Below are 9,531 nucleotides of genomic sequence, written 5' to 3'. Positions count from 1 at the left end.
ACAGGCTCTGGTGTGGGGTGTGCACCTATCTCAGACCACGGGCTTCTGGGATCTTCACCAGGAGTCTTTGCTGCTACTGTGGATTGTTGAGGCCTTCACCCTGGAAAACAGGAATGCTGCTTGGTCTAGAGCAATGTGGAGTGGGAGAGAATGAGCGCCATCACTTCTATCTAGGTGGTGTTCTTCCCAGATACTATTTTATGTGAGACAGAGGTTGTTCACACAAGCACACACACATGTTTACATGTGTGTCTGTCTCTGTGTATGTCTCAGTGTGTGTGTGTGTGTGTGTGTGTGTGTGTGTGTGTGTCTGCGTGTCTGTGTTTTATAAAGATTTTCTTTTAAGCGTAAGAGTATTTTTTAGGAAAGAAGTTAGTTCAATGTGCTCCAAGAAGCTCTATTTTTAAAATGGGGAATTAAAAATGAACTCAAAGATGTAAAAATTCTGCCCTATTGATCAGCTCTGTGGTGAGTGGGTGGTGAGATTTTTGGCACAGTGAGTGCTGGCTTCTCGCCTAATGTCTGATGTAGGCCAGGATCTTCAGACAGTTTTTCTCTAACCAACCGGTAGTTCTATCATCCATGGGGGCAGATTCCAAGATTAATAGGCCAAATTCAAGATTGACATCCATCACTTATATCTGAAACCAGTGCCAGGGACTCAAGTTGCAAGAAAGGGTTTGGATTTGCAGACTTCCTGAGTCACCAGAGACAGGAACACTGAGAAGAGACCGTGACACCAACTCCAGCAGTACAATGCCTTGACTGTTTTGTGTTATGTGACAACATCCTTGACGCGCTACACAGAGCAGTGATTGCATGGTTAGAGAAATGGCAGGAGACCCTGAGAGGCCAGTCTCATGCTTCCTAGCATCTCACTCCCCTAACACACACCTGCAATGTCCGACCAGCTCAGAGACTCCAGCGTCAATCTCTCCTCAAAGACAGTCATAAGCTAATTACTGTCCACCACTCCACACTCCCTGAGGTCTCCCCTTTCAATACTGTTTGAGGAACAAATCTCAATATGAATTTTCACAGAGATAAATTACATCCACGCAGCAGCAGCCACCAGTGACTGAGGAAAGCACCTCATTGTCCTACAGGAAGCTTTATGCCTTGCAAATAGTGGTCAGTGAAATGGGAGTTTTGGCAGGCCTCTGGCTTTAACCCACATAAGGACTGGTGATAACTGTGGAAAGCACCTTGCCCATCCCATGCAGCCGTGCACACATGTGTGCACATAGACAGCACCAGCAAACTAATCAAGTTAATCTTAATCCAAAGTGAAATTTCCCCTCTACAGTCTATTTCAACAGTTCTCCAACTTTATGTAACAAGCAAGAACCGAGTGCCTAGGAGCTAGCCAAGGGAGCAACTGCCTGTCAACCATCCAAGAACCACCAGCTCTTAGGCCAGAGTTAGAGGACTTTTCAGAGATGTCTGTGACCCCCCAAGAAGCTCTTCTAAGGCAAGCAATTGCTATGGATGAGAGTATGTGTTTCGGAGACAAAGAAGTTTCAGAGGGGAATGAGAGCACCCAGGCCTGGAGCTGAAAAATGAAGCCGTTCTCTGCACTCTCTTGATCATATGACTCTCAAGGGAAGGATCACCACTCCTCTGTAATCCAGCTTTCTCTTATCCTCATGATGAGTGTGTAAAAAACTGCTTCCAAAATGTGCTGCTAAACTACCCAGTGATTAAAAGCTTCCCATACCTCAGGAACAAGCTGGAACAAGTCAAGATAAGCAGACTTTACCGCAGGACTTATTTGAGCTGCAAACACACTAATATGTCACCTCGGTCCCAGATAGAGTCAGTTATAATCTGTAACATGTTCCACATGACTCCACCAACTACTTCTCTAGCTGGGAACACTCTGTGATGATAGAACGCTGCTAAACAGCGTGGGGAAAATGTCCATCTGCTGAGCTCTTTAATAAAAGCCGGCTACAATTATATCAGTTTTAGCTACGTCCTGCCAAGTCGTTGGAAGGGGGCACAGTATAGCACTAGAAGGTCACATAGTGGCGTCTCAGCAAGGGTTTCTGCCCTGTCCCTCATATGGTTTGGCTTCAGCCCATTCAGAGGGCTATGGGTATGGCTTGTTACGGACTAACTTCATGAAAGATCAGGGACCCTTCTGGGATAGCCTCATGCTAAGGAGCAGATTAGATACTCACAAGGTAGGAGTGATTCAGAAAACACCACCTCCCTCTCTCTAAATGTTTCCAGAATCTGATTTGCCATCACCTGCAGCCTGGCAAATCACCCTATCTCCTGGTATAGCTTCTCTCAGCCATCACCAGAGTAAACTTGCTGAAACTCAAAGTAAATTGTGGCATGCCTAACCTGAGAGATTTCTGTGGCTCCTCGATAAGCCCAGAGTCAAAGCCCTTGCACTTCCTCATAAAGTCTCTGTAACCAGTTTGTCCTCATCACCCAATCCCAAACCCCAAGGAACTATGTCTCAGTTCATTCCCTTTCATCTGCCCCTGGTTCACGTTGCTCCATCCAGTTTTGGTCCTGTATCCATTACTTTTCTGTGATAAAATACCACAACCACAGTCTGACAGTTTGTATGTACTTCACACAGGGAGTCATACTATTAAGAGGTGTGGCCTTGTTGGAGTACGTGTGTCACTGTGGACATGGGCTTTAAGATCCTCATCCCAGCTGTCTGGAAGCCACCTTCAGAACAAGAGGTAGAACTCTCAGCTCCTCCAACCACACACCTGCCTGGACACTGCTATGCTCCCTCCTTGATGATAATGGACTGAACCTCTGAGCCTGTAAGCCAGCCCCAATTAAATGTCTTTATAAGACTTGCCTCAGTCATGGTATAAAACCCTAAGACACAAGGAAATTCATGGAAGAAAGAGTTTATTTGGGCTTATGGTTACAGATAAATAAGAGTCCACAAATACAGGGAGATATGGCTGCTAGCAGTAGGCATGGTGGCTGGAATAGTATGCTGAGATCTCACATCCTTTATTGTAAGCACAGAGAAGAGAAAGCTAGGTGGAAGTTAGTATGAAGATTAAGCTCTCAGAACCCACCCCGGTGACATTTATACACCACTGCCATCTAAATATCCCAAACAGTGTGACCAACTGGAGACCAAGTGATCAGATGCTTGAAACTGTGAAGGATATTTCTTGTTCAAACCACCACATCTCACTCCCTTACTCCATAGTCTCCGGATTACATCATAATTCACAATGCACCAAGTCCACCCTCAAAAGTCCCTAGCCTTTCATAAACGTAACATGGTTTAAAAGTCCCAAGTCCAGCATCTCCCCTGAGACTCAAGACAATCTCTTCATTGTAACACCCTGAAGTCCAAAGGCAAATTATATACTTCCAAAAAATAATGGTCTAGAGTATACAGTGACATTCCAAAAGGAGAAGTGGGGTACAGTGAGGAAATACTAGACCAATGCAGACCAGAACTCAGTGGAGCAAACTCCAACTCCTGTTCTTCCATATCTAATGTCTGGGACTTGAATTTCGAATGGCTCTAGATGACACTGGGCTTCCGGGTTTGCTGCCTGTAACACGAATCTCTCTCCTGTAGTGATTCTACTTCCTATATGCATCTCTTCTCAGCAGACATTCCATGGTTCTCACATCTCCAACACCTTGGGAGTCTCCAATGGAGCCTAGAGTTTTCTATATGCATCTCTTCTCAGCAGACATTCCATGGTTCTCACATCTCCAGCACCTTGGGAGTCTCCAATGGAGCCTAGAGTTTTCCTCCACAGCATCATACACCACTTCCTCATGGGCTTTTGCACTCAGGGCCTTTACTCAGGGCCTCCCTAGCTACACATTGACTCTCTTGATCCACTCCCTGAAACCATGGAGGAAGAATTGACAACCCCTTCAACCTCGAGTCCTTCATGCCTCTCTTTAGTTGCCAGCATGGACTGGACCTGCATCCTTGAACAACAGCAGCTTCCATCGGCGTGCTCGCTGGGAGCATCAATGCCTTGCTCTTGCATAGGTCAGACCCTTAGCTTGGTAGTGTCTTGCCCTGGAGACACCCTTCTCTTTAACCCAGTGCTCATCAGAAGGACTTTCAATGGCACTCATCCTAATATCACATTAGCAGAAACCTTGGTTGAAACACTGCTTCCTGGTGTGCTTTATTTTCTCTTCAAACTGCACATTCCTTTCTGCTTCACCTGATTTTTTTCCACTGGTTGTTAATAATAAGTTGTTAATAATAATAGCCATGCTACCGAGTCATATTATGCTGCCTTGAAATTGCCCATTAAATTCTGCTTACAGTGTTCAACAGTTCCTCTACTCCAAAGTCCCAAAGTCTTCCATATTCCTCCCTACATGGTCAGGTTCTTCAGAGCAACAGCCTACTCTCTGCTACCAACTTTTATATTAGTTGCTTTTATGTCACCTTGTAAGAAACAGCTTAAGGCCTGAGATCCCTGTGTGACATTCTTATCCCTGCACTCCAGGATCCAGGATGTGTTTAGCAGGCTCATTTAATACAGAATAAGATATGGTGCTGTGGTGTGGGGTTTCAGTGTTGTTTCGTCTTATCTCATAGAGCTTTTTGTCATGCCCAAATAAGGCCGCTGTGCTCTATGGTGTCCTTAGAGTCCCTGTCATCCATGCCTTCTACTCTGTATCTTTGTTGTTTAGTTTTGTGATGTTCGACCCAGAAGCACAAGCTCATACACCACCAGCTCCAAAAAACAAATTGAGAAGTCGCCATTCCTGTGATTTGGTGGAAATTGCACCTGGACCTCAGAATGTTGACAAGACGATCAGCAGAGTTCTGCGCTTACTATCTGTGGAGCACTTCAGATGCAAAGGAAGCAGTATAAGGAAGAAAGGGGGAACTTTAGCTAGACTAAGTAAAGCTAGCATTACAAGACTAGCATTACAAAACGTAAGAGAGCAAGTAAAATGGAAGAAATTAATTGTTCTATATTGGTAGTTGAAGTCAATGCAGATGGGCTAGATTTTCTTACTCAAAGGCAAGATCCAACAAACAGAATGAAAGTAAAATTGAGGAATAAAGGCCCTAAAAAGAAGAAAGTAAAAATCAAATGACAAAAGCTGTGTGCAGTGTTGAATATTATAATCCTAGTATTCTGGAAGCTGAGACAAGAGGGCTGTGAGGAAAAGCCAGCAAGGAATACATAGACCTTAAGGTAAGCCAACCAACAGACACACAGAAAGCAAAAGTCTGAGGCTCCTTGAAGATGTAATGGATGTTTGTGTTCTTAATACTTCCACCAGTACAGGTAAAAATGTAGAAATTACATAACAAAGACTGGACGGTTAAAATGTACACAGGTTGGATAATTGTCTGAGGAAAGCACGTACCAACAAATTAGATGTTAGTGAGTTTGTTGTGTTTCCTTTTGGTTTAATATACCCCAGTCTGGGAATTAGAAAAGAACCTAGAGATGCCAATAAGAATCGATGATGATGGCACTCTTGCCGGTCGTTGTGTGTAATGTGCAGCAATCATGGCTAGCCATCTGGAACTCAACAATGGCACCAAGATGCCCACCCTGGGCCTGGGCACCTGGAAGTCTCCTCCTGGCCAGGTGACCGAGGCTGTGAAGGTTGCTATCGACATGGGGTATCGCCACATTGACTGCACCCAGGTGGCCCTCCAGGAGAAGCTCAAGGAGCAGGTGGTGAAGCGCCAGGATCTCTTCATTGTCAGCAAGCTGTGGTGCACGTTCCACGACCAGAGCATGGTGAAAGGGGCCTGCCAGAAGACGCTGAGTGACCTGCAGCTGGACTATCTGGACCTCTACCTTACTCACTGGCCAACTGGCTTCAAGCCTGGGCCTGACTATTTCCCCCTGGATGCATTGGGAAACGTGATTCCTAGTGACACTGATTTTGTGGACACTTGGACGGCTATGGAGCAGCTGGTGGATGAAGGTTTGGTAAAAGCGATTGGAGTCTCCAACTTCAACCCTCTTCAGATTGAGAGGATCTTGAACAAACCTGGCTTAAAGTATAAGCCTGCTGTTAACCAGATCGAGTGCCACCCATACTTAACTCAGGAGAAGCTGATTGAGTACTGCCATTGCAAAGGCATCATGGTGACTGCATACAGTCCCCTTGGTTCTCCTGACAGGCCCTGGGCCAAGCCTGAGGACACCTCTCTCCTGGAGGATCCCAGGATCAAGGAAATTGCAGCCAAGTACAATAAAACTACAGCCCAGGTACTGATCTGGTTCCCCATCCAAAGGAACCTGGTTGTGATCCCCAAGTCTGTGACACCAGCACGCATTGCTGACAACTTTAAGGTCTTTGACTTTGAGCTGAGCAGCGAGGACATGGCCACTCTACTCAGCTACAACAGGAACTGGAGGGTGTGCGCCTTGATGAGCTGTGTCAAACACAAGGATTACCCCTTCCATGCAGAAGTCTGAAGCTATGGTGGACAAATCCCTGCTTGTCCCCAAGCGACTTAACACATGTTCTTTCTGCCTCATCTGCCCTTGCAAGTGTCCCTTTGCACTGGGTGGCACCTTGCAGACCAGATGGTGAGAGTTTGTTAGTTTGACGTAGAATGTGGAGGGCAGTACCAGTAGCTGAGGAGTTTCTTCAGCCTTTCTTGGTCTTTCTTCTTCCTACCTGGAGGACTTTAACATAAGTACCTTTTCCAACCAAAGAGAAGCAAGATTTATAGCTCAAGTCATGCCACTAACACTTAAATTTGAGTGCTCAGAACTCCAATCCTATGGGGGTCAGACTTTTTGCCTCAAATAAAAACTGCTTTTGTGAAAAAAAAAAAAAAGAATTGATGATGATGATGATGACGATGACGACAACGACGATGATATAATAATTTTTTTAAAAATTCCCCTTCTGACTGAAAGAGCTTGAAGGGGTTCGAGACCCCATATGAACAACAATGCCAACCAACCAGAGCTTCCAGGGACTAAGCCACTACCCAAAGACTATACACGGACTGACCCTGGGCTCCAACCTCATAGGTAGCAATGAATGGCCTAGTAAGAGCACCAGTGGAAGGGGAAGCCCTTGGTCCTGCCAAGACTGAACCCCCAGTGAACGTAATTGTTGGGGGGAGGGCGGTAATGAGGGGAGGGTGGGGAGGGGACCACCCATATAGAGGGGGAGGGGTTAGGGGGATGTTTGCCCGGAAACCGAGAAAGGGAATAACATTCGAAATGTAAATAAGAAATACTCAAGTTGGGCTGGAGAGATGGCTCAGTGGTTAAGAGCACTGACTGCTCTTCCAGAGGTCCTGAGTTCAATTCCCAGCAACCACATGGTGGCTTATGACCATCTGTAATGGCATCTGATGTCCTCTTCTGGTGTGTCTGAAAATAGCTACAGTGTACTCCCATACATAAAATAAAAAAAACTTTAAAAAAAAAAAGAAATACTCAAGTTAATAAAAAATATATATATGTATATATATATATAAGAAAAAATTAAAAAAAGAAATGCAAATAAGAAATACTCAAGTTAATAAAGTTAAAAAAAAGAAAAAAATTCCCCTTCTAAAACAAAATGAAGAAACAAGATTGTTGTGATAGTCTTTTTATGCACTATGTAAAGGTTGGTTTTGTATTATTCAAATGTTGATTTCTGTACTGGCAAAGAGCCGAGGACCGTCCAAACTTTGGTATTGTTATTTTGGATCATCACCTGCCTCAGTATTTTGTAAACTCACACCTTGCTCACCTCCTGCTTGATCTAATAAATATCTGACAGCCAAAAAAAAGTATGATACCAACACCACACTCCACAGACCCAAAGAAGCTAAACAAAGAGAAAGGCCCAAGTGAGGATGCTTGAACCTCACTTAGAAGGAGGAATAAAATAGTCATAGGAGGCAGATGGAGGGAGGGACCAGGATGGGAAAGGTGAATTGGGGGATTTCAGGATGAAGTATGGTGAGAGACAGGGGAGAGGACCAAAGGAGAATGAATGTAAATGAGCAGCTGGCAGGGACAGGGTGTGGGGGGCATCTGTAGGACACGCCAAAAACCTGGGATGGGGAAGCTCCCAGGATTCTATGGGGATGACTTTAGCTGAGACTCCTAGAGGTAGGAATATGGAATCTGCGATGGCCACCTCCTGAAGCCAGGCCCACAGCATGCTTGCAGACAGTAGCCTACCATAACTGTCCTCTGAGAGGCTCCACCCAGCAAATGACTGAAACAGACACAGAGACCCACAGCCAAACATTGGAGGGAGCTCTGGGAAGAGTTGGGGAAGGATGGAGGGTCCCAGAAGGGATAGGAATTCCACAGACAGACCAACAGAGTCAACTATCCTTGGATCCTTGTGGACTCTCAGAAACTTAACCACCAAAGAGCATAGACTGGATGGGCCAAGGCCCCCTGCACATATGTAGCAGATGTGCAGCTTGGTTCTCATGTGGGTCCCCCAACAAATGGAGCGAGGGCTGTCTCTAAAGCTGTTGCCTGTCTGTGGATCCCTTTCCCCTAACTGGGCTGCCTTGTCTAGCCTCAGTGGGAGAGGATGAATTTAGCCCTGAAGAGACTTTATGTGCCAGGGTGGGGGCTACCCAAGGGAGCCTTCACCCTTCTCAGAGAAGTGGAGGGGAGCATGGGGAAGGAACTGTTTGACAGAGGAGGAAGCAGTGATTAGGATGTAGGGTGAATTAATGAATTAATGGGGAGAAAGTAAAAACAAAGAAAAGAAAGATCTGACAGTCAGTAGCTGGGCAGTAAGAGGAAAGACAGGACATGCAGGCAAAAATAGGCTCTGTGAGAAGAATCAGGCAGACGTGGATTAGAATAGTCAGGTTAATATAATTTAGATGAGTTAGCTGGGAGGTAGCTAGTGAGACCTAAGCTACAATAAATAATAGTAAGTTTCCATGTTATTATTCAGGAGCTGTCAAGTCCAGGACAGTCTGGAGACAGAAATGGAGCAATATTACAAGATATATTTTGAACTGTAGATATTAAACTCTAGTAGAAGTCCACACAAGAATGCCATGTCCACCTTCCTCCCAGCAGCAAGGGCAACATGGGAAGTCTATGTGGTCACTCTTTCAAGAGTGTGATGAGACTGCTCTAATTCACTGAAGGAGACAGCAGAGAAGGTGCAAAAGGGAAGTCTGGGATTTGACCTTTGGCACACATCAATGGGATGTCCCCTCCTCCCAGACTCTCAAAAGTGTCAGTGGGCACACCAACGCTCAGTAATAATTAAGCATCTGTCCATCCAAGGATGGAAAGCTGTCAGAAGATACTGGCTGAAAGGCAAAATTAGATTAGAACCCAGAGCTTCAAAACATAGAATCTGAGGTGCCCGAGGACCAGTTAAACATTGTCAGACTAAGAAGACTTCAGTGTGAATGGAAAAAGACAGTCAACAAATGAGAAGAGATCACAGGTGTTGGAATAGTCTCCCAGGAAAGGTAAGTCTGACCCTGTCCTTGTCAGGCAGCTGCTTCTCTCTGACACACTCCAGACATCCTGTTCTGGTTCTTCCCAGTGTCCACACAAGGAATGGCAATTGGCTCCCATAGGC

General features: G+C 45.4%; 1 pseudogene; it reads left to right on the top strand.

Moving 5' to 3' along the window:
- Window positions 1-5,480: 5,480 nt before the first annotated feature.
- Window positions 5,481-6,782, top strand: Akr1b1-ps2 (aldo-keto reductase family 1, member B1 (aldose reductase), pseudogene 2; annotated as a pseudogene).
- The last annotated feature ends 2,749 nt before the right edge of the window (window positions 6,783-9,531 follow it).

This window comes from Rattus norvegicus, chromosome 4 (genome assembly GCF_021556685.1).
Source record: "Rattus norvegicus strain SHRSP/BbbUtx chromosome 4, alternate assembly SHRSP_T2T, whole genome shotgun sequence".
Lineage (NCBI taxonomy): Eukaryota > Metazoa > Chordata > Mammalia > Rodentia > Muridae > Rattus > Rattus norvegicus.
Note: the sequence above shows the minus strand (reverse complement) of the source record. Positions and strands in the feature narration are given on the sequence as shown.